Source organism: Canis lupus, chromosome X, assembly GCF_011100685.1.
Source record: "Canis lupus familiaris isolate Mischka breed German Shepherd chromosome X, alternate assembly UU_Cfam_GSD_1.0, whole genome shotgun sequence".
NCBI classification, from domain to species: Eukaryota; Metazoa; Chordata; class Mammalia; order Carnivora; family Canidae; genus Canis; species Canis lupus.
The window spans coordinates 70,794,339-70,818,465 of record NC_049260.1 but is presented as its reverse complement, the minus strand read 5'-3'; the positions used below and the strand labels follow the sequence as shown (position 1 = coordinate 70,818,465).

At 34.8% G+C, this 24,127-nt stretch overlaps 1 protein-coding gene and 1 long non-coding RNA gene across 4 annotated transcripts in view; one reads left to right on the top strand and one right to left on the bottom strand.

Annotated features, from left to right (window-relative positions):
* The window catches only part of DIAPH2 (diaphanous related formin 2), a 1,049,860-nt gene that overhangs the window by 486,463 nt on the left and 539,270 nt on the right, over nt 1-24,127 (bottom strand). The window lies entirely within an intron of this gene.
* LOC111094821 lies at nt 4,741-15,526 on the top strand. The gene is made up of 3 exons (XR_005386385.1): nt 4,741-4,863; nt 11,922-11,974; nt 15,337-15,526. It is a non-coding gene; the product is annotated as an uncharacterized LOC111094821 (long non-coding RNA).

The window sequence follows — 24,127 nt, the reverse complement described above, 5'->3', positions numbered from 1 at the left end:
ATATGGAGTAATTTGATGGCAAATGTCAAGGACTGGTAAAATTAGAATAATAACTAGGATATACATAAAAAAGGCAAAGAACAAATTCAAGACATATTGTAAAGACAAACAGGATTAAGTCATTGAAAAACTATCTGGAATGAGAGAAAGGGAAAAATCAGAGTTTTAAATTCTGGTTATTAAAAGAATGGGTGTATCATGTTAGTAACAAAGAAAGTCATGACTTGTGAATGAAGCAGCTTTTGGAATAAGGTGATAGTTCATTTTTTTAAAGATTTTATTTATTTATTCATGACAGACAGAGAGGGAGAGAGGCAGAGACACAAGCAGAGGGAGAAGCAGGCTCCATGCAGAGAGCCTGACATGGGACTCGATCCCAGGTCTCCAGGATCACACCCTGAGCTGCAGGCGGCGCTAAACCGCTTCGCTACCGGGGCTGCCCTGATAGTTCATTTTTTAAACATAAGTGGTAACTCTGTGGAGATAATCTATGAGAAGGTAGAATAACATTCCATTTTCTCTACCTCATTTTGTCCTATATGATTCAACCTACATATGCTTCTTAAAACTGCATATGACCATGGCACTCTCTTCCTTCAATAAATCTAATGGTTCTTTACAACTTATATAATAAAGTTCAAATTTTTAATCAGAATAATTACTGAAGACAGACTTTGGATTCAGACAGATGAGAGCCTACTTTAACTTCTTGTCTTCACAAAGAGTAAGTTATTACCATAACTTGAAAGTCCTTCAGTGATCAGGACCCATTATCACCATGATAGTGTCTCTAGCTATATTATTTCTTACCATGGCCTTCAACCATGCTTGCTTCCTAGCTCCCTGACTTCACCAGGCATGTGTCTTACTCAGAGCCATTGCTGGTGCTTTCTATTTGCTTGGAAAGTTTTACTTTTACTCACTTACATGGCTAGCTCCTTCATTCATTAAAGATTTATACTCAAAAGTCACTTTCTCATTCTACAATTATAATCTACTCTTTTACAGTGAAAGAAAGTGGTCCAGTTTTTTTTCTTTTGCATGTAGTTGTCCAGTTTTCCCAACACCATTTGTTGAAGAACCTATATTTTTTGCTTTGTATATTCATTCCTCCTTTGTCAAAGATTAATTGACCATATAGTTGTGGGTTTACTTCTGCATTTCCTATTCTGTTCCATTGAACTGTGTGCCTATTTTTATGCCAGTACCACACTATTTTAATTACTACCACTTTGTAATAGAACTTGAAATCTGGAATGGAGATACCTCATTTTTTCTTTTTCAAGATTGCTTTGGCTAATCAATGTCTTTTGTGGATCCATATAATTTTTTTAAATCTCAAAACATCCATATTAGTTGGTTATTAATATACCCATTTCAGAGATTAGGGACAAGGTTTAGAGTGTTTAGGTAGCTTCACCTAGATCACACAGCTAGTAAGAGCTAGCACCAGTAAACAACATGGTAACTTACAAACACTTGGCGTTTAATACATACTAGACTGAATTAAGTGTCATGGGTGATTAAGAAGGTATGCTGGGAGCAGCAGTAGTAGGGAAAAGGGTCATTCATGGAGAATGGTACTAATGAGCCTTTCTTGAGTTCCCTGAACAAATTCTTTTTGTTTTCCTAGGGTGATTTATACATACTTTAGTTACAGCATTTATTCCAAAATATTCTATTTACAAATCAGTGTCACCTACCAAATTGTGAACTTCTTAAAAATCAGGACTATACTGAGGTGTCTGGGTGGCTCAGTCAGTTAAGTGCCTGGTCAGGTCATGATCCCAGGGTGTTGGGATTGAGCCCTGCATTGGGCTCCCTGCTCAGCAGGGAGTCTGCATCTCCCTCTCTCTCTGCCTTTCCTCCCATTTGTGTGCTCTCTCTAAAATAAATAAATAAAATCTTTTTAAAAAATCAAGACTATATTAGTTTTGTTCAGTACATGTCTGTTGAATTAATAAATGTTTTAGAGAGGCCAAACATAATTAGGACTGAACTGATGATTAGAGAAGTCTTTGGTGACCTTCAAGCACAGATTCAGTACAGTATTGGGGTACAAAATTAAAAACAATGGATAGCCAGAAAGAGAAGCAATGTGTAAGGTAGGTTATTCAAAATACTGACTGTGGATGATAACTAAATCAGAAATTCTGAGGGTGGTGCCCATCAATCTGCCCAGATACCAATTTGATATTGATATCACCTCACATGTTAGAATGGCTAAAACAAAAAACACAAGAAGCAACAAGTGTTGGCGAGGATCTGGAAAAGGGGAACCCTCTTGCACTGTTGGTGGGAATGCAAACTGTTGCAGCCACTCCGGAAAACAGCATGGAATTTCCTCAAAAAAAAAAAAATTAAAAATAGAACTACTCTATGATCTAGGAATTGTATTACTGTGTATTTACCCCCAAAAATACAAAACCAGTAATTCAAAGGGATACATGCACCCCTAGGTTTATTGCAGCTTTAATTACAATAGTCAAACTATGTAAGCAGCCCAAGTGTACATTGATAGATGAATGTATGGATAAACACAAACAATGCAATATTATCTAGCCATAGAAAACAATGCAATCTTGCTATTTGCAAGAACATAGATGAATTTAGACAGTATAGTGCTAAGTGAAATAAGTCAGAGAAGACAAATATCATATGATCTCACTCTTATGTAGAATTTAGGAAAGAAAACAATTGAGTGAAGAGAAAACAATGAGAGAAAGAGAAAAACCAAGAGATAGTCTCTTAACTATAGATAACAAATTGATGGTTACCAGAAGGTAGATGGGAGAATGGGGGAAATAGGTGATGAGATTAAAGAGTACAGTTCTCATGATGAATAAGTAAAATGACAAAAAAGAATTAAATGCAAATTATATAATGAAAAATAAAAGATTAAATGTGAAAATAAGTAGGAAGAAAAGTGAGACAGGCAAGGGATCTTCAGAGCCAGACTTGTTTGCCAGATTCCTTTGCCTGTGATCCTCGGACCACTGACAGCTTGGAATTTGGCCAGGATCATCTCTGGTGGCACCACTCTTACCTATACCAGGGACATGTAGGCCAAATCCTAGAGGCCCTATCCTCCTGTGTGTACTCTTATCTACAAAGGATTGTTTTCTCTGCCAAACAGACAAAAAAGAAGGAGGGCTAGCAAGACATTAATTCTCTTCTTAGCTCCTAAATGGCTGACATTTCAGGAAACCAAAATTGGGACCATATGGGATGCCAATCATTCTGCCTCTCTATAGGCAGGGTCAGTATTACATGAGTATCCCATTACACTAGGTGTACTTTTAGAGATTCCGGGGAAGCCCTGTCCAAAACTCTCTTCCAAATCTATTTGATCATGCTTGAAAATCATTAGAGCTTTATTACTTTGGCATAAACCAAATGTGGGTTTTGTCTTTTGTATAATGGCAGAAACCACACATAAAAAGTCATATCTGTCACCTCAGCGTGAATGGAATTAATTGGTTCTGAGAATAGGCTTGGATGGAGAGAAGACTAGAACATAGAAGGCGGCAGTCATTAAGGCTGGGAGAAGGATGATAGGAAGGTGTAAGAGAGAAAGGATATAAAAAAAGGTTGAGCTTGTAGACTTTCCACCTGGACAGTCAGGTGTGGCCTCCAAAGTACTGAGAAAAGCTACATGTTAAAAAAAAAAAAAAGCCAGACCAAAAAAATAGACCATACTCTATGATTCCATTTTTATCTAGCAAATGTAAACTAATCTATAGTGACAAAAAGCAGATTGCTAGTTGCTTGAGAAGGGTTGAGGGTAGGTAAGAGGAAGGAATCACAAGGGATATGGGGGAATCTTGGGGAATGATCAAAATCTTGATTGTTATTATGGTTCAGGAGTGTATATATGGACCCAAACTTATCAAATCATTAAGTATGTGCAGTTTATTTATTGTATCTTAGTTATAACTCAATAATATTTTTTTTGGCAAAGAGTGAAAAACAATTATGTGCATATAGTGTGCCTGCCAAGTAATTCATCTTATACATCTCTGGTAAATTCTGTCAGAAACGAGTGTTTTCTAAGAGCACATGTCAATTCTCTGAGTACTGGATATTCTCTCTATACATTGATAGAGATGAACTCGACAATCACAAGATCTTATCCAGATACCATGGTCTAGGTTATAAGGGTCAAATATATTAACTGATGGAAAACCATTATTGAAGCTTTAAGGTTTGATACAAATACGAGGTAGGAATTATTAAATAACCAGCATATGTAGAGATATTGGGTAAAAATAGTGGACTAAATATGTGCATCTAATACCACTATATCTAAATCTTCACAAAAAAGTATTTTTATTGAAGAGCAAAGTCTCCAATGGGAGCTCCTGGAAAGAAAAAAACAATGACCTCAGAAATGAAAAACTTAATAGAAGGATTAGAATGCAGATTGAGATTTCCCAGAAAGAGTAATAAGACAGTGATAGAAAGTAGGAAAAAACAGATGAGAAATGCACCCAAATAGCTGAATTGTAGGAGTTTTATAAACACAACAATGCATATAAACTAACTCAAGCAAACACTTCAGATCGAATGTCATGAGTTTTCAGATCAAAAGGGCCACTTAGTGGCCAGCATACTAGGTATGTCATTGTAAGATTTCCTAACACTGAGGACAATGAAATCCTACAAGGTCACATGCAAAGAAGGCTTTGGCCTCAAAAGCAGCCCTTGGAATCTAGAAGATGATGTCACTCGGTTACCAAAGTTCTGAAGCAATCAGACATGTACAATTTCCCTCTCATGAACTCTCAGTACGTTCTAAAAAATATACGTCATCAAAAAGAGGGAAGAAAGCAGGAAATGAGAAGACACAGGATCCAGAAACAGGTGATCCAACATGGGAAAAGGGCAAGTGAATTCCCAGGACAATGTAAAGGGAGGTTCCAGAATGGCAGCTGTGTATTCTCCCATATCCTTGGGAGAGAAGGCTTTCCCAAGAACAAATTGAGAAGAAACCTAGATACTGATCTACCAAAAATTACTGTGTAACTATATTGGGAACAGGAAGCCTGGGAAGTGTACATATGCGTAAAAAGGGGTGAGTAGCGAAAAGGAAGTTGCATCTTCATCTCCCATTGTGGGAAGTACCCAAGGTTCAGATAGTACTTGAACTGAAAAATCAAAAAGTAGCAATTACAAACATGTTATTTATAGACAGGTAACAGAATTAGTTAAAAAAGCACACAATGATCTCTTTAGGGAAGGAAATTATTGCGGGAGTTGGTGGAGAGAGGTTGAAGGACTAGTCTTCATCTTAATAAACCTTGTAGAACTATTTGATTTTTAAAATTATGTGCCTGTATAACTTTGATATGTTTTTTAAAATAAAAAAATATTGTAGTAAAAAATATCAAAAGAATGATTCTGGTATAACCTCCAGATGATTCTGATGCATGCTCAAGTTTGAGAACAACTAGATAGACTTCTTGAAGGGAATTTCCAGGAAAGAAGGTGCTTGGCAATTGTTCACAGCTTCTGTGGACCTTCTCATAATTACTTTTACATAAAACAAGCTGAAGTGTCAACATGATTTCAAAGCTTAGTATCTTTTCTTTTCTTTTTTAAGTTAGTATCTATTTAAAACTAGAGAGGAATTGCCTAGCAATCTGTGGTATCTGAAGGACAGAATCACTCATAGTGTTCTTAATTTACATAAAAAGTGGGACCGATTTGTATCATGATTTTCCACCTACTTATCCAAGAACGGATGACCCAAATGGTATGCTTAATGTTGTCAAGATTCTAGACACATTATTCCTTTTTTTTTTAAATAATAGATTTATTTTTTATTGGTATTCAATTTGCCAACATACAGAATAACACCCAGTGCTCATCCCATCAAGTGTCCCCCTCAGCGCCCATCACCCATTCACACCCACCCCCCACCCTTCCACCACTCTTAGTTCGTTTCCTCCCCTTCCACCACTCTTAGTTCGTTTCCCAGAGTTAGGAGTCTTTATGTTCTGTCTCCCTTTCTGATATTTCCCACACATTTCTTCTCCCTTCCCTTCTATTCCCTTTCACTATTATTTATATTCCCCAATTGAATGAGAACATATAAAGTTTGTTCTTCTCCAATTGACACATTTCACTCAGCATAATACCTTCCAGTTCCATCCACGTTGAAGCAAATGGTGGGTATTTGTCATTTCTAGTGGCTGAGTAATATTCCATTGTATACATAAACCACATCTTCTTTATCCATTCATCTTTCAATGGACACCAAGGCTCCTTCCACAGTTTGGCTATTGTGGACATGGCTGCTAGAAACATTGGGGTGCAGGTGTCCCGGCATTTCATTGCATCTGTATCTTTGAGGTAAATCCCCAACAGTGCAATTGCTGGGTCGTAGGGCAGGTCTATTTTTAACTCTTTGAGGAACCCCCACACAGTTTTCCAGAGTGGCTGCACCAGTTCACATTCCCACCAACACTGTAAGAGGGTTCCCTTTTCTCCGCATCCTCTCCAACAATTGTGGTTTCCTGCCTTGTTAATTTTCCCCATTCTCACTGGTATGAGGTGTTATCTCATTGTGGTTTTGATTTGTATTTCCCTGCTGGCAAGTGATGCAGAACATTTTCTCATGTGCTTGTTGGCCATGTCTATGTCTTCCTCTGTGAGATTTCTCTTCATGTCTTATTCCTAAGTCTTCTAAACTGTCTCTTATCCTTCACCTGAAACTATATTGAAAATATACTTACATGTTACTGTAGTGTCTTGTCTACCAGATATTATCATAGTGATGGACTAGATAATCAAGCAGATCATTCATGCCTTCCAACTATAAAACAAGCTGTAAGCTCACTTCTTATTGGAAAATCTGAAACGTTGCTTAAATATTTACTAAAGAATTTTGAATCAGGATATTACATTTTAGTTCAGACATCATGCCTCAATGCTTTTTATAAAAGTCTTGCATTGCAAATATATTTCACTGGTCCTAATTTCTGGGCTGATGTCTGGCTCTAAGGAGACAAACATCTTGACTTATAGGCCAAACAGAGTTTATACATATGAGCAGAGATAAACCACAGTAGGTGAATGTCAAGAAAAAGAGGGCAAAAAGAGGAAGCATCATCCCTGTTCATAACACAGGCATATTCTGATACTGTGTTTCCTGTGTAAGAAAACCCACTTGGGGTTGAAGGTCAAGAGTAAGAAAGTGTTCCTGCATTACTATACATCATATAGGAGCAAAGCTGTGAGCCTATGCCCTTACCTAAAGAAATCTTACACTCAACTTAGAGTGGCACAGAGAATTATCAGAATGTAAAGGAGCAAATATCCAGCCAACTGCAAGAGAATGCTCTTTTCTAGAAAGAAGCAAGAATGTGCAAGAGGAACAATAGATTTTCTTGCATAATTGCTGTAGAGTGCATATTTATCAGAGACGACACTGAATTTCATATAAACAATGTAAGAAATGAAGTAGTCAAGCACACATTTAAGCATATTTATCTTTAAAGTATATTAAAACTTTAATGTGAGAAAAGTCTGGTCTGTAAATTGTATCTGAAGGAAGGTATTTCAGATCATCTCTTTTTCCCCCTGGTATTTATACAAATGACCACATAAAAATCAGCAAACTTATCAACAGGTCACATACTCAGAAAAAGTCTGAACTGCCTAACTATTCTTGTTAAGATTAGAGTTATGACAGATAGCAACACTACATATAAACCTTTACATTAGATATCCTCTGAAAGAAAAGAGATCATAAAATGCAGTAAAGGAATCTGATTTAGTCATTGGAATAAACCCATCTAAACTACCAATATGATCAGATAATTCAACTTCATTTCTCTTAGTGAAAGTTTTCCCTAATCATGGTTTCTCTTTTCCCCATTATATTTGTATATTCATAGAACAGTCAATACTTAAGTAATCATGAATGCTCCAGTGCATATATCAAAACAACTACTACCACTTGCCAGTCTTAATACAGCACATGAATTCTAATTGCTAGTCTCTTTTATTCAAGATTAAGGTCTGTGCTCTCTGCCAAGGATTGTTTACAAATTATTGCTTTCTTCAAAACCACCACACACTGCAATAACATTAAGAAAGATAATGTATTTTTAAAGATTGTAATTACCATAAAGACATTAGCTCTGTAGCTACAACCAGGCAGGTTTATTTTATTTTTTTTAAAGATTCTATTTATTTATTCATGAGAGAGAGAGAGAGAGAGAGAGAGAGAGGCAGAGACACAGGCAAAGGGAGAAGCAGGCTCCATGCAAGAAACCCAATGTGGGACTCGATCCCACATCCCAGGATCATGCCCTGAGCCAAAGGCAGATGCTCAATCTCTGAGCCACCTAGGCGTCCCACACAAGACAGGTTTAATACGGGATTTCCTGGCTTTATTTCTAAATCTGGCACCAAAAATGCTTTTTTGGGTGCTACATGACCAGGGCTGACACTGACTCAGCCAAATTACATTGTAAATTACAGTGAAAAGATGTCTTAATTCTTTATGTAGGCCTGATCATCCCTTTTTTATACTCTTGATTTTGGTATTATAATAGTATTTCTAACAAAAAAGGAACAGATGATAACAACTGGATAAAAGTCAAGCAATTTAAGAGTTTTTCATTTGTTGGCTTAATTTATAGCACCAATCTGTGAAAGGAGAGCTTAAACTGGAAACCATGACAAAATTCAATGGCAAAAGGATTCATTCAATTACTACCTTCAGACCCAGTAGGGCATTCTTGATGTCAGTTTCCCAAAGAAGACAAATTTTGCTTTCCTACTCTTTCTGCTCCACCTCTTAGAATTTTCCCTTGTAGCCCCACTTATTCAAGGAGAATGGCCTGCATATGCATTAGCATTAGCCAGGAACAGTGGCAAATTAAAAAAATATATATGTGTGCTTATTTTAGGAAAGGCCAGAAAGAATTAACAAATTATGTCTATATTTTAAAAAGAAAAGCTAGTCTGATGCTTTCAAAGGTTCCTAATAAACCTGTCTATAGAAAGATTAACTCTTCTGAGAACAATTTTAATAAAAATTCTTCTGAGAATAGTTTTAATAAAATTCAAATTATTTTAAATTGATACAGAAATAGTTTACAAGCATAAATATCTCTAAGGTATTAGGTGTTTTCTTTTCAGTAATGGTTCCAGCACTTAAGATAACTTTTAACTTCTATTTATTGTCATGAGTATTTTACTTAACAAAACTGATATGTGTGAGGTTTGAGAGTAGGTAGAAGAGTAGGATTTTTTTTTTATCTGTGCATAGCCTTAAAGATTACCATCAATACCCAAAGAGTGAATAGAACTAATTTTGCTATGTCTATACACTGTAAATAAATGGCATTTGGAGGTTCAACATTAGTGGCTTTAGCCATTTAAGAATAACTTTGAAGATCCAAGACACGTAATAGTGTTAAAGTATAATTAGAATCTAACATTGAGGAGCAACTCTTTAGAATGAGTTACAGAATTATGCTGATGTTTGTAATTATAGCCATTCATCATTTTCACTACTGTACACTATTCTACCACATGAATACAACTAATTTTAGTTATATTCTCCTGTTGAACATTTTCATTATCTGGTTTCCATTGGGGGGGGAGTCATCAATACTGATTTTATTATAGATAACGGTGCTGTCAACATTCTTTTATTATAATGAAATATGCATTAAATAAATTTTGTCATTTTAATCATTTTTTTTCATTTTAATCATTTTTAACTGTACAGTGAGGTGGTTGGTATTAAGTACTTTCACACTGTTATGCAACAATCATCACTGTCCATCTCCAGAACTTTTAAATCATGTCATACTCTATACCCATTAAACAATAACTCTCCATCTCCCTCTACCCAATACCCTCAGCCCCTGGCAACCACTACTCTCTCCTGCCTCTATGAATTAGACTATTACATGTACTTCATATAAGTAGGATCACACAATATATGTCTTTTTGTGTCTGGCTTAGTTCACTTAGTGTAATGTCTTTAAGATTCATCCATATGGAAGAATTGCTAGAACTTCCTTCTTTTTAAAGGCTAATTAATATTTCATTATATGTATATATTACATTTTGTTTATTTATTCGTCTATTGATGGACACTTGGGCTGCTCCCACTTTTGGTTATTGTGAATAATGTTACTTTGAATATTGCTATACAAATATGTGTTCAAGTCCCTACTTTCAATTCTTTTATTTGTACAAAAGTGGAATGCTGCATCACATAGTAATTCTATGTTTAATTTTTTAGTAACCACTGTACCATTTTCCACAATAGGCTGTACCATTTGACATTTGCACCAGTGATTCACAAGGATTTCAATTCTCCATATCCTCACTAACATTTTCTGTTTTCTGTTTTTCAGATAGTAGACATCCTAATGGATATGAAGTAGTATATCACTGTGGTTTTGATTTGTATTTCCCTAATGATTAGTGATGTTGAGCGTCTTTTCATTTACTTATTGTCCATCTTCTTTAAAGACATGTCTATTAAGGTCCTTTGACCATTTCTGAATTGGGTTGGTTGTTTTTGTAATTGTTATAATTGAGTTGTAGGATTTCTTTATATATTCTGGCATTAATCCCTTATCAGATACGTGATTGGTAAGTATTTTTACCCATTCTATGGGTTGCTTTTTTACTCTGTGAGAGTGTCCTTTAATAATATCATCATTCTTATACATGTCTTCAGAATCCTTATGTAAGAGTTTATTGAGAAAATATTCTAGGGGTGGTATTTGTGGATATTGTATTTCCAACATTTGGAAATAGTACCAAATTGTTTTCTGAAATAGAACTATCAAGTTACATTCTCACCAGCCGTTCCCTTTGACATATATTCTTATTTATACTTGATATTATCAGAATTTTAAATTTTTGTCAATATAGGTATGAAAGGATATCTCATTGTTGGCTTAATTTAATTTAATTGTAGGAATGGGCATAAAATGGCACAGACACTTTGGAAAATGGTACCTTTTAAAATTAAACCTATAATTTCTATATGACCCAGAATTCCCACTCCTCGGTATTGACTCAAGATAAATGAAATTTAGGCCTCATGAATACTAATAGCTATTTTTAACAGCCAAAAAATCAGGATAAACCCAAATATCCATTAGCTGATGAATGGTAAATAATGACAATAGAATATCATTTAGCAATAAAAATGAACTACTGATACATGCCCTGACATTATGTAAAGTGAAAGTCACACCAAACACAAAGTAACACAAAAAGACTACATTTACTGGATGATTCCTTTCACATGAAATTCTAGAGAAAGGCAATACCACAGTGACAGAAAGCAAATCAGTAGCTGTTTGGAGCTGGAAGTGAACACTGATTGCAAAGGGGCCTGAGGAAACTATAGGTTGATGGAACTGTTCCATATGCTGATTGTGATGGATGTTATACAATTGCATAGAAATAACAAAATTCATCAAACTACATACTTAAAATGAATAAATAAGATTCTAGCTCAATTATAATCTGATTTAATTACTTTTAAAAGTTAGACTGTGCTCACTTCGTTCGGCAGCACATATACTAAAAGTTACAGGCTATGTTCAAATCTCTAGGTTGTCTATCTTTTTACTTCTGAAATAATAACACAACAAATGAACAACAGTCCTACACAAGTGGCTTCAGAAGTTGACTAATAACCTGGACTTTGTCCTATATTTCAATGAAGCTGCAATTTGAGAACATAAAGGGATCTGACCTGACCAGGCTATGATTGATGAAAAACCATTGGAATCATGAATCTACACATCTCCCCACATCTTTTAATTGATTACAGTGCTTTTCAGCTTCCCTCAGGTTTCCAAGTAAAATATTCTGTTAATAGAAGTAGCTACTTTCTTAAATTTTAATATTGAACTCTTTTCTCTCAACAGTCAACTTCTGAATAGCTGGTATGTCCTCAATACTGGGATGTTTCAATCCTAAGGTGATCTCTCACAGTGAGCACTTAATAGTCACTATGTTTATTATTATTTATCTGGACAATCTCATGGCATCTTCTCACTAAAATATTATTTGATATTTTTGCCACATTAGTAAATCAGGAAGGGTATGGCCATATAACAGACATATAATAATATCGTTATATTGCCGTTTTTAAATAGGTACCAATTAACTCTGTCCAAAAATTTTAAAATAGTAACATTTAATTATAGTAGAAAGGAGGTAGGAATCAGTCTTTTTTTTTTAAAGCAGTTTTTAAAACACTCTTATTGTAGCATAAATGGGGAAAAGACTATTCTGATAATGCAGATTTTTAAAGAGTTTTAAAGAAGTGAATGGCAAGGCTTTGCATTTCTCCCTATGACAGAAGCCAGGGAAAGCAAAATCTAAGCAATTGTTTGAGGGAGAGAAGTAAACTACATGTAAGTGGGGCTGGTATTGTGCTTTTCCTTTTTAAAGAAGTAAGGCAGCTTTACAAAATAGGTTATAATTGAATGGAGTACTTTCCTGTAATTAGCCAACCCATACTTAAAGCAACAAAGAATATTTTTGATGTACACTATCTGCCCCCGGCACTCCTGCCCCATTTCATTTCTCCCTATTTTCCTCTTGTTTTTATAAAATAATACTCTTGTGAAACTAGCTCAGGAGGCCCTCAAGGACTAGAGATGTATGTTTTATTTCTCTTTATCACTGCAAAGCATGTAGCACAGGGTTCCACAGAAAATAAGGGCTCAAAAAATATGGCGAATTTGCTGCCAATAATTAGCTAAAAAGTATATGTATGTGAATAGTTCTTAGATTGCTTAAAATTATCACAGGGATAACTGGATGTTCAGAGTTTTATTTGAATGTGAACTACTTACTATCTTATAAACCCTCTTCTGTAGTCATCAATCCCCCTTAAAGTTATACCATGCCTACATTATTATGGCTTTGTTTGACAAGAAAATCAGTTTATAAGATGATCAGTCACATTCAGTCACAGTGGCCACATTTTTTGAACAGCAGTTTCATATAGGGTTAAAAGTCCCCTTCAAACAGAGCTTTTACAGAATAAAAAGGCATTTGTTTTTAAACGTACTAATTATATTCACTAAATGCTGTTCATGTTGTCACTTTTCCCCCACTGTGAGGATTACAAAATCAGTCATAAGATTAAACTTAGAAAATGACTACAGCAAGTCACAGAATACTAAGCCAGCTGAGTTCATTTAAATCATCTATGGAAACAGTCTTTGTGGTGAACCAAGACCTACAACCAGTCCCATAAATCTCATTATTTTTTTCTCTGATCCAGTGCTGAATTTTTTTTTTTTTTGCCACTCCTGATATATGGGGGAATAGTCAAGAACCAAAAAAAGGTAGTTTATTTTGTTTGTTTGTTGTTTTGTTTTTGTAAACTAGAGAATTAGTTCTGTCAGCCATACTACCCAACACAATAGTTAACTATATCCATTACTGTTTAGTCACAATGACTTCAACAAGTATACTTCTAGCACGGTATTAAATTGTGCTTTTTAAATCAGTGCATGAGGAAAACAAAAATTTAAATGAGAGAAATTACAATTGTGTCCATCTTTCTGTTTTCCTGAAATGTGTGTATTTAGAGCCATAAACTAAGCCATACATTTGTCTTCTACTGAAAATGAATTACAACCCTCACTATATACAACTATATATAACAAATATACTATATATATAACAAATATACTATACTATATACAAATATATAGTTGGTTTTTAAATAATTATCATTGGCAGAAGATAAGGAGCATAATTTGGAAAGTCTTACTTTCCATTTTTAAATGCTCTTTACAAGTTTGTAAATTTATGCATAAGACATATTTAACTCAATCTTATTTCTCTCTGATCATCCAATTCTGAGAATCATGATTTTTTTCTCACTCTTTCATTTTTTGTTTTAATCACTTGTTCGATTGCTATACACACACACACACACACACACACACACACACACACACAAATATACTTTTTGGCTTGGTCTGGCTTCTAATCCCTTTTCCTTGGTCCCCTCCCTAATATGAAATTTCCAAAAACTGGAATGTTTTCCTTCTCAAAAAGGTCAGGTGTTTGCACTGGAAAGCACAATAATCAGGCATAGCTAGTACACAAGGCAATTGTGTACCATGAATTTTAATATTACCCCTCATCCCAAGTTATCTAGACATGTGGGAGGCAGATTTAACTGTAATACAGAAGTTAAAAGCAGGGACAGCAGCACAAGCTTCACAATACAATGATCACTTAAGGGCCTGGGAAGTGCATGCGTCTGTGCTTGTGTGTGTTTAAAGGATAGAACATTTTCACATATATAAGTAAAATAGGAAAGAAATGTTGTGAGAAGAAAAATAACATCTTCAAAGCAGTTAACACCAACAAGGAATACTAATCAAGTCTGCAACAGACAAATTACATTTACAAACTACTGTTCTCCAGAGAATTTAATAAACTGAAAATTGGGGAGGGGGGTTTATAATGCGGTTTTCACACAGCCTAAGCTATAGTATTGTAAATGTGATAATATCTAAACAGATGTAACCAGATTCTGAAAAAAACAAACAAGTGTCACATTTAAAGTATAAGCTGACTAGTTTGCACCAATGAATGCAAATTAATGAATATTTCAACTTAGAGAAATATCTTTAAATAAGCTCATGAGACTTCTATATGTTTAGAGGCAAGAGTAACAGAGGTGTAAATTTGTTCTGTTTAATCAGAGTTCAAATTTTTGAAAAAGGTATTGTGCTATACATACTCCTTCATAACTAAAGGTATACCTCAAATATATTGCAGGCTTGGTTTCAGTCCACAATAAAGTGAATATTGCAATAAAGCAACTCAGATGAATTTTTTGGTTTCCTAGCAGATCCAAAAGTTATGTTTATACTATACTGTAGTCTATTAAGTATGCAATAGCATTATATCAAAAAAACCTAGATATATAATTTAAAAATACTGTAAGCTAACCATTATCAGTGTTTTCAGTAAGTCATAATCACTGATCATAGATCACTATAATAAACAATACTGAAAAACTTTTAAATATTCTGAGAATTAGCAAAATGTGACACAGACACACCAAGTGAGCAAATGCTATTGGAAAAATAGTACCTATAGATTTGCTTGACACGGGGTTGCTAAATCTTAAATTTGTAAAAAACACAAAATTTGCAAAGTACAATAAAATGAGGTATGCCTGTATACCAATTTAAATAAGTATATCTTCAAAACTGCTTAATTCCTATGCCCCTATGATCACATAGCTTTACCTGTGCTAATACAGCAGTCCTCTTTTTCTCCTTTCCCAATTCCATAATGTAGGCTACAGAGAGTAAGAAAGATATGAAGTATCTCCACATGAACCTAAATCTGGAAAATGTCATGATCATCTGTAAAAGTTGAGATTGCCATCTTGGAAGAAAATGCCTATAAAGATGGAAATGGACTTGATCCACATCAAGTGTTCTTTCTACTTCAGGGGTCAATCTGTATGTACAGACTACTATCCTATAAAAAGACTAGGTACTCTACATCTTAAAAGTGGGAAAAGAGCTGATTTTCTAACTGAAAGACAGTCTTCAAAACACATGGTGGTATGTTTGTGGGATTACAAAATCAGGAGGCCAAGATCACATGTTCCTAACTTTTATTTTATTTTTAAAAGATTTTATTTATTTATTCATGAGAGAACAGAGAGAGGCAGAGGGAGAAGCAGGCTCCATGCAGGGAGCCCAACGTGGGACTCGATCCCAGGTCTCCAGGATCACGCCCTGGGTTGAAAGCAGTGCTAAACCGCTGAGCCTCCTGGGCTGCCCACATGTTTCTAACATTTAGAGGGCTATATTTTAAAGAGAAGCTCAAAAGTAGTCTGTGTTTTGTTCAGATTTTAAAAGGCACCAAAGACATCAGGTGTGAGGATTTTGGATTGCATTTCTGAGCTAGTATCCAAATATCTTGATTATGGGATGCCTGGGTGGTTCAGTGGTTGAGTGTCTGCCTTTGGCTCAGGGCATGATCCTGGAGTTCCGGGATCAAGTCCCACGGGCTTTCTGCATGGAGCCTACTTCTCCCTCTGCCTATGTCTCTGCCTCTCTCTCTCTGTCTCTCATGAATAAATAAATAAAATCTTTAAAAGAAAAATAAATATCTTGATTACTAGAGAAATGGGAATCACTGAAGCAATCTTTTAATACTACCATTTGCTTGTGTGCACAAATCCACATGCACTGATTAATAGAATGTGCTTTAGGATATATAACAATAACGTATGGGAATTAAAAGAGCTCAGAATTGTTTCTTTAAAAAATAAATTTAGTGTTCTATAAATTTAAACACTTCTGGACTTCCTGACTTAAACAATAATATTATTGCTTGCTGTTTGAAAATTATACGTTTTGGTATACTGATTTACATGAAAAACTCAGGGAAACAAAATCTCAAGACACAATTATGGATACTGAATCTAAAATGTCACCACTGGCATAGTACCACAACAGGACAACATTTATCTTTAAGCCCAAGAAACTATTCAATGGTTCTCAATGATGAGAGCTCATTAAGCACAGTACAATAAAACACAATTGACTTAAATAAAGTTCAACCATCAAATAAGCTGAACAAAGGAAACCATTTATAATTTAGAATGGGGGATCCCTGGGTGGCTCAGCAGTTTAGTGTCTGCCTTCAGCCCAGGGTGTGATTCTGGAGTCCCGGATCCAGTTGGCATCAGGCTCCCTGCATGGAGCCTGCTTCTCCCTCTGCCTGTCTCTGCCTCTCACTCACTCTGTGTCTCTCATGAATAAATAAATAAAATCTTAAAAAATAAATAAATAAAATTAAGAATGATATCCAGTTCTTAAATCATTCTATGCTGCTTAGTTGTTTCAGAGGTCAAAAATGGTTGTTTCTACTTCAAAGAGTATGACATGACACAGACAAATCCTTAACTTGAAATGTTTGTGTCTATTAGTCATAAATTACGAACATAGTATGGTGTGTCATGATATTACATGATGACATTTAAAAATGCAAAGCAACATGAATGAGCTTGTCTGGGTTTTGCTGTACATTTGGATATATGTCACTGATTATAACCAGTGACTCAGGGAGATCAACAACTGAAAATTCTTTTCTTCAAATAGCCCCGCAGGAAGGAGATTTTAAAGGACCCACAAGGAAAAAAAGGAAAGTTTAGAAAGAAGACCTAACATTCCACCCAATCCTGTACTTGATAGGCTTCCCTTACACAGCATTTTCCGATGCAAATTATATCCCTTAAAGCAATTTTCTTCTCAGCAAAATATCAACCACAACTCCTCCAAATTCAAGTAATGTTAAATACTGTCTGATAGGAAAAAAAGATTTCAGTGAAGCAAAAGAGACCATCAAATTCTAAAAATAGCCTGAGCCACTGAAATAATTTGAGTCTTAGGAAAAGTTGGATTCTAACTATACATCTGCCACTGAGTGATCCTGGGTAAGTTATCTCCCTGGAGGTCCGATTTTCATTTGTAAAATTTGAGAACAGCAGCTAAACTTGCCTACACAAAACTGATAGGCTCTAAGAGTCTATACATACAAGGTCAAGTGATAGCTCTATAATTAGGCAGATTATTAGGTGCTATTTTATTACAAATATATAGGCTCTACTGCCTGGATACATTAAAATGTATTAGAGGAAGAGAAATGTTCTATTAATATTCCTGCAATTTGGGCAGCCCAGGTGGCTCAGCAGTTTAGCGCCACTTTCGGCCCAGAGCCTGATCCTGGAGACCCCGGGATCGAGTCCCACGTCGGGCTCCTTACATGGAGCCTGCTTCTCCCTCTGCCTGTGTCTCTGCCTCTTTCTCTCTCTCTCTCTCTCTCTCTCTCTGTGTCTCTCATGAAGAGATAAATAAAATCTGTAAAAAAAAATTATAATAATATTCCTGCAATTACTTCCAATTCAATTCGAATTAAAAAAGGGATTTCTAGGGGCTGCCCCAGTGGCCCAGAGGTTTGGCACCGCCTTCAGCCTGGGGTGTGATCCTGGAGACCTGGGATTGAGTCCCACATCGGGCCTCCCTGCATAGAGCCTGCTTCTCCCTCTGCCACCACCCCCCCATGAATAAATAAATAAAATTAAAAAAAAAGAGAGAGAGAGAGAGATTTCTCATTTTACAAGCTACCAAAGAGTCAAGAAAATCTTTATGTGATTTTCCCAATTTCTGGAATTCCATAAGTGGCAGAGGTGTGTTCTGTAATGCTTCCTTGCATTGAACCATATATATCCAAACATCCTGTTATAGTACAATGAGAGGCAGTGTGCTTGCAAGGATTGGGACACAGAAAACAGACTTAAGCCTCAACTTGGATAATTGCTAGCTGGTATTTAAAATTGGAAATTGGAAAAATTGTATGACTTAAATTGTACGCTTTTATTTACTAATTTGTAAATGGGGCCAATAATAATTCACCTCCCTGAATGGCAAGGAAAGTACTTTATAAACTGTTAAACCATAGGCAACCAAATGTGTAGACTATTGACTAGAATGTATTGATCTTTGGTAGGGTGCCTTTTAGTATATTCTACAGTGGTTATTTTCTAAAATATTTTTGCTTATAAATTCATAGTCATATATTTATTTGTTAACCCACATTTGAAGGTAGAATTGCTGGTTAATATTTATAGCAAACAATACATTTTAATGTTTTTTTTTTTTTAATAAATGAACCACAGCAGTGGGACAATTATATATTCAATAGTTTCGCTGGTAAAAAATGGTATACCCTTTAAATCTGTGAGGAACTACAGTCTCTAAATTAAAAAAAAAAAAAAAAAGTTAACACTTATGCCAAACATTCACAACAAGATCTTGGACTTCCTATCTCCGAAACTGACAAAATTAATTTCCGTTGTTTAAACCACCCAGACTGTGGTACTCTGTCATGGCAGTTGGAACCTGCCAAAACACAAACCAAGTATTTCCCTTCTCTGAGTGTCCATTTTCTTATCAAGGAATTGAAGAGGCTAGACTAGTTACCTTCTTATGTTAAGATTCTAAGTTTAGGGCAGCCCCGGTGGCTCAGTGGTTTGGCGCCGCCTTCAGTCCAGGGCATGATCCTGGAGACCCGGGATCAAGTCCCACATCGGGCTCCCTGCATGGAGCCTGCTTCTTCCTCTGCCTGTGTCTCTGCTTCTCTCTCTCTCTGTGTGCCTCTCATAAATAAATAAAATCTTAAAAAAAAAAAAAGATTCTAAGTTTATATGGAAACCATCCACATCATTTCAGCTAAAAATGATGAGATGTGAAATTTTTAAAGTACTTAGATGTGACTTTTTTCTTAGTTTTTTTTTTTGTTGTTGTAGATTTTTCTCTTGGATTATATATTTCTAACTTTTGTTTCCACAGACAGCAGTCATTTTCTTTACAAATCATATCTTCTGGTAACTAATCTTCTATTTCACATTAAAAATGAAGCTTTTTTTCACTTTCCTTCTTTCTTTCTTTCTTTCTTTCTTTCTTTCTTTCTTTCTTTCTTTCTTTCTTTCTTTCTTTCTTTCTTCTTTCTTTCTCTGGGGGAGAAGACTTTCCTTTGTGTACTTGGGATGATACCTACAGTATTCTGTCACAAATACTATGTGATGGTTTCTAGGAAATAAGGCCTTTAATGTTACCTACACTTTATAGAAATGATGGATCTTAGAAATAGGAACACAATTACATTACCATATTAATCCTTATGACTTAGAGTAAGATATATAAAATTTTCTCCATAGTAAATTGAAATGTTTTCTTCAGGTTCTTTGTACAGTATATTTCACATTTGTACAAAAGCACATCATCCTACTCATCATGACTTGTTATATCTCTCTGTCCAACCAGAATGACTAGAAAGTCATACATAGTATGGGTGAGGGGATATTAACTCAAGGCAGAAAAAGAAAGGTTCATGACCTTCATAAGTTACGAAATGAATGATTTAAAAAATTATGAAGGCAAGCTAACCATACTAGTATACAAATAACTCAAAATCTTTTCACAACCTCCCAGCCAATGTTATTTGTCTCCAACATATCCAATATTCCAGTCAGTGTGGTTTTCTAATTCCTCTTCAAACACATGATGATTATCCCCAGTTATCTACCATCATTTTTTTTCTATTTTTTTTCTCTACCATCATTAAAAAGAACTACTACCATTTAACATTATTTTTCAAAGAACTGTGACAAAGATAATTTTATTTGACCCAAAAAACAACCCTAAATAACAAAATAAGCAAGGGTCACTGGATTTCCTCAGTTACAGGTAAGGAAATAGAGTTCAGAGAGAGTAAGTGACAGCCATGAAAACTTGGCTATTAATGGGCAAAATGGAAGCTAAAAGGTAGGTTCTGAGTCGATCTTTTTCCTGTCTTGCAAGGTTATGCCTTCTTCCCTTATATAACCTAGTTCTACCATTCCTTCAAGATACTTCTCTTTCATTTTGCAGTACTGCTCATCCCCACCCCATAATCAAAAACTCCTCCCTCTTCTGACGTCCTGTTAATCTCAATGGCCATTAGTCTTGGTGTTCACTGACAGTGTATCTTGTGACATTACATATTATTCTATATGTAGTATATTTCCCGACCACTTAACTGTACCACTAGCTTCTTGAGGTTTCTATGCATCTTCTGTGTTGTTTGTATGCCCCTGGTATACCAATGATCTCTTTTGTTTTGCCTTTGTTTGTCTGACGTCCCTTGACCTGTCACTAATCTTTGGTGTCCCTATCTTTGGATAACCACATCCTTTAGGACATGAGCAATCTTCCATCACAGGTAGTCCTGGTAGTGTTATCAATCAAGGTTCTTTGCCTTCCCTTGGACAAGGAGTATTCTTGTAATCCACGCTAGGCCAATCAGTCTGTCTTTCTAATAAGAATTTAAATCAAACTCAGAGAAAGAAGGAGGAAAATGGTTGGAGCTAATGCACCCAAAGACAATTTCCTAAAAAGACTTTCCATTTGTTCCTGCTCCCCGTTCCCTCAAAGATACCATTGTTGTTGCTTTTTTAAAGGCCAAGTTATTCAGCTTCTTCAGTTTCTAGTTGAGCTATTTCTTACATTTCGATAAATTCCTGGCTTTTTTGTTTTATTTTCTTTTTTGTTTTTTGCTTTTATCCAACAGAATCATTTTCTCTTGTAAAGATCCTTATCTTATATGCCCACAAAGCTTAGTGCCTAGGGATTTTCAAATGTTTTGTTCTTATGCAGATTATGTTATTGTATATAGCTGAAAACATAAGTAAATGACCCTGAAGTGCACCACTGCTATTGGTTAGAATTTTAATAAACAACAGGCAAACAGGGGCAAAGAAAACATTGGGAACTCATCTGCATGGAAATGACTTGTATTACAGTTCAGAACCTTGGTTTGGTGATTCACAAAGTGATAATTCACAGCTGCAAATTAAAGCATTTTATGGTAAGGGTAGTATTTATAGTAATATGACACCAGTTAGTTATATTTGACATTTAGGTTAACCTATCTGTTTTCCTTTTCTTCCCAAATATCATAGGAGCCAATTGTGACCATCTGAATTTTTAATATTATTTTACTACAAGATATATCTGATAAATTTAACTGCTTACACCATGGCTCCTTTTTAAGATGGTGAATATTTTAACATACTCTATAACTTGTGAAGAGCAGATTATAGTCATATTCACTAAGAAAGGAAATTATCATTAGAATAATTTAGGTGGGTAAATGTTATCATTTTTCAAAGCAAACTCAGTGCTCTACAAAGGAAGTTCTCTCTGCTATTCTTTAAGCAAATTAAGAAATATCAACCAAATAAGCTTTTATAATATAACTGGAATTTAACAACAATTCTAGCTAATCATACATCAGTAGTTAGTGAATTCACTTTTGAACAGATTACAAACCTAAGTAAACTTGTTTCTATGTCCTTCACAAATTTCTATCATTTTAGACATTTACATCTACTCAGAACCCTTTGTATTCCAGGAATATCCTTTTAATCCTAGACATTAGGGGAATGTCATGCATGTATATGATTTCTCTTTCTTAAGGACAAATATTTCCCTAAAGAGAAAAACCCTACTGAAAAGTGGGCAGGGGGAAGATAGGGACATCTAAAAAAAATCATTTCTTCTTTTTTAGAACATCTATTACTACATGATAGTATTTCCCACAAGATTATTTTTATTTCATATGAAGTTGGGAAAAATCTTTGTGCTGAATCCTTTGAGTATACCTCTAGTGATAGATGTCAGATTAGTGTTGTATAAAACTTTCATTTGACAGCTAGAAGACAGGAAGAAGATTCTCTCCAAAATAGAACTGTAAAATCCTTCTGTGAGATTAATATAATCTTTTGTTTCCATGTATAAATGACTTATTCATATTTGCTATAAAAATTAGTTCATGTAATTAATTGGAATAATGTGAAATTAAGAAAGTTAGAAAAGATACATATATAGTCAAATTAGGATAGTTGGTTTTAAATGTTTTTTTATATGAATCAAATGTGAAATAGGTATACAATACAAATTTTCAATGATCTTTTCTCTTAATTTATAATATTTTTATGATCACTGACTAAAAATATCTTAAGATTCATCCACCCTGCATATAGTATATACTTAAAAAGCATCTTTGGAAGAGATGACTTTCTTAGTATTAAATTTATGGTATGCAATACAATGCAAATGTATTAAATATTTAGATTTATCCTATAAATGTGGCTACAATTTATTCCATTTTATTACAAGCATTACCTTATTCTCTCTGGCATTATCAAATAATTTCACATGTCCCCTAATATCCCAAGAAGAGGGAGTAACAATATTAGGTTTTGGGGTTTTTTTTCGACAAAATCTAGCATTCCAGATGATCTTCCCTATCTTTCTGGCACTCCTTCTTTACACCCCTCAAAAATGAATAAGGAGTAAACAGATATAATTCCATTATACATCCTATTCCTATAAAGGTTATTCTTTGTCTATCTGAGTTAGAAGCAAATCACTTTTGATGCATATTAAAACGTTAGTCCATACATATGTAATGTGCATCTATTTAATGAATTAATAGAAAAGAAATTTATATCCATTCCTACATTTGAGATTTTTGTTATACTTCAAGAACTAACCAGTTTTTCAATGGTTTAAGATGTGAGAAGAAAAAAAAGTGAAAGAATGGTGAGATGTCAAAGAGATATTGATTGTTTTCAGATTTATTTTCCTCTCTAGCATTCTTATAGGCCTTCACTTCAGAGTCTGTTCAGTTTTCTCTTTGTAACAGACAGATCTTTCCCTTGAATAAGGTGATTCACTCTAGCCTAGAAATGGCTGTATATGATCATTTTTGTGCTTCTCTGTTTCTTCTCATGAGAATTAAAATCTCAAAAAAATACTATGAAATGTCTTGATCAAAACAGCAAGATGACTGTCATTTAGTTTTTTTTAACTTTTAGTTAGTAGACTAGATATCTAGTATAAGCTTAGTAACAACAGTATTCAACAACATAGAGTATTGTTTGTTTAGACCAGAATAAGGAAAGCATATTCAAAAAGAAATTTCTGGCTATTTACCTTATTACATTTAGCTCCTCAAACAGTTTTAAGAAAGACATAAAATAAGTACAAGGGAACTGAAATAGAATATTGCATCTACTTTATAAAAGGCAATTTAAAAAAAATTTACAAACACCAGAAAGTTCTGATCAGAGGAGTTTAGTACTATATTACAACAGAATTTGCATAGTCTTTGAGATTTTACTGCACTAAAATTAAACAAAAATATATTTATCTGTTTTAATTGAGATATAATTTACTTATCACAACATTCATCATTTTATTTTTATTTATTTATTTTTAAAAGATTTTATTTATTTATTTGACACACACACACACAAACAGAGAGAGAGAGAGAGAGCACAATCAGCAGCAGAGTGAGTGAAGCAGGTTCTCCACCAAGCAGGGAGCCCGATGTGCAGCTTAGTCCTAGGACCATGGGATCATGACCAGAGCCAAAGGCAGATGCTTAACTGACAGCCACCCAGGTGCCCCAACATTCACCCTTTTAAAGCATATTATTTTTTTGGCTTATGTACTATTGCCAATTT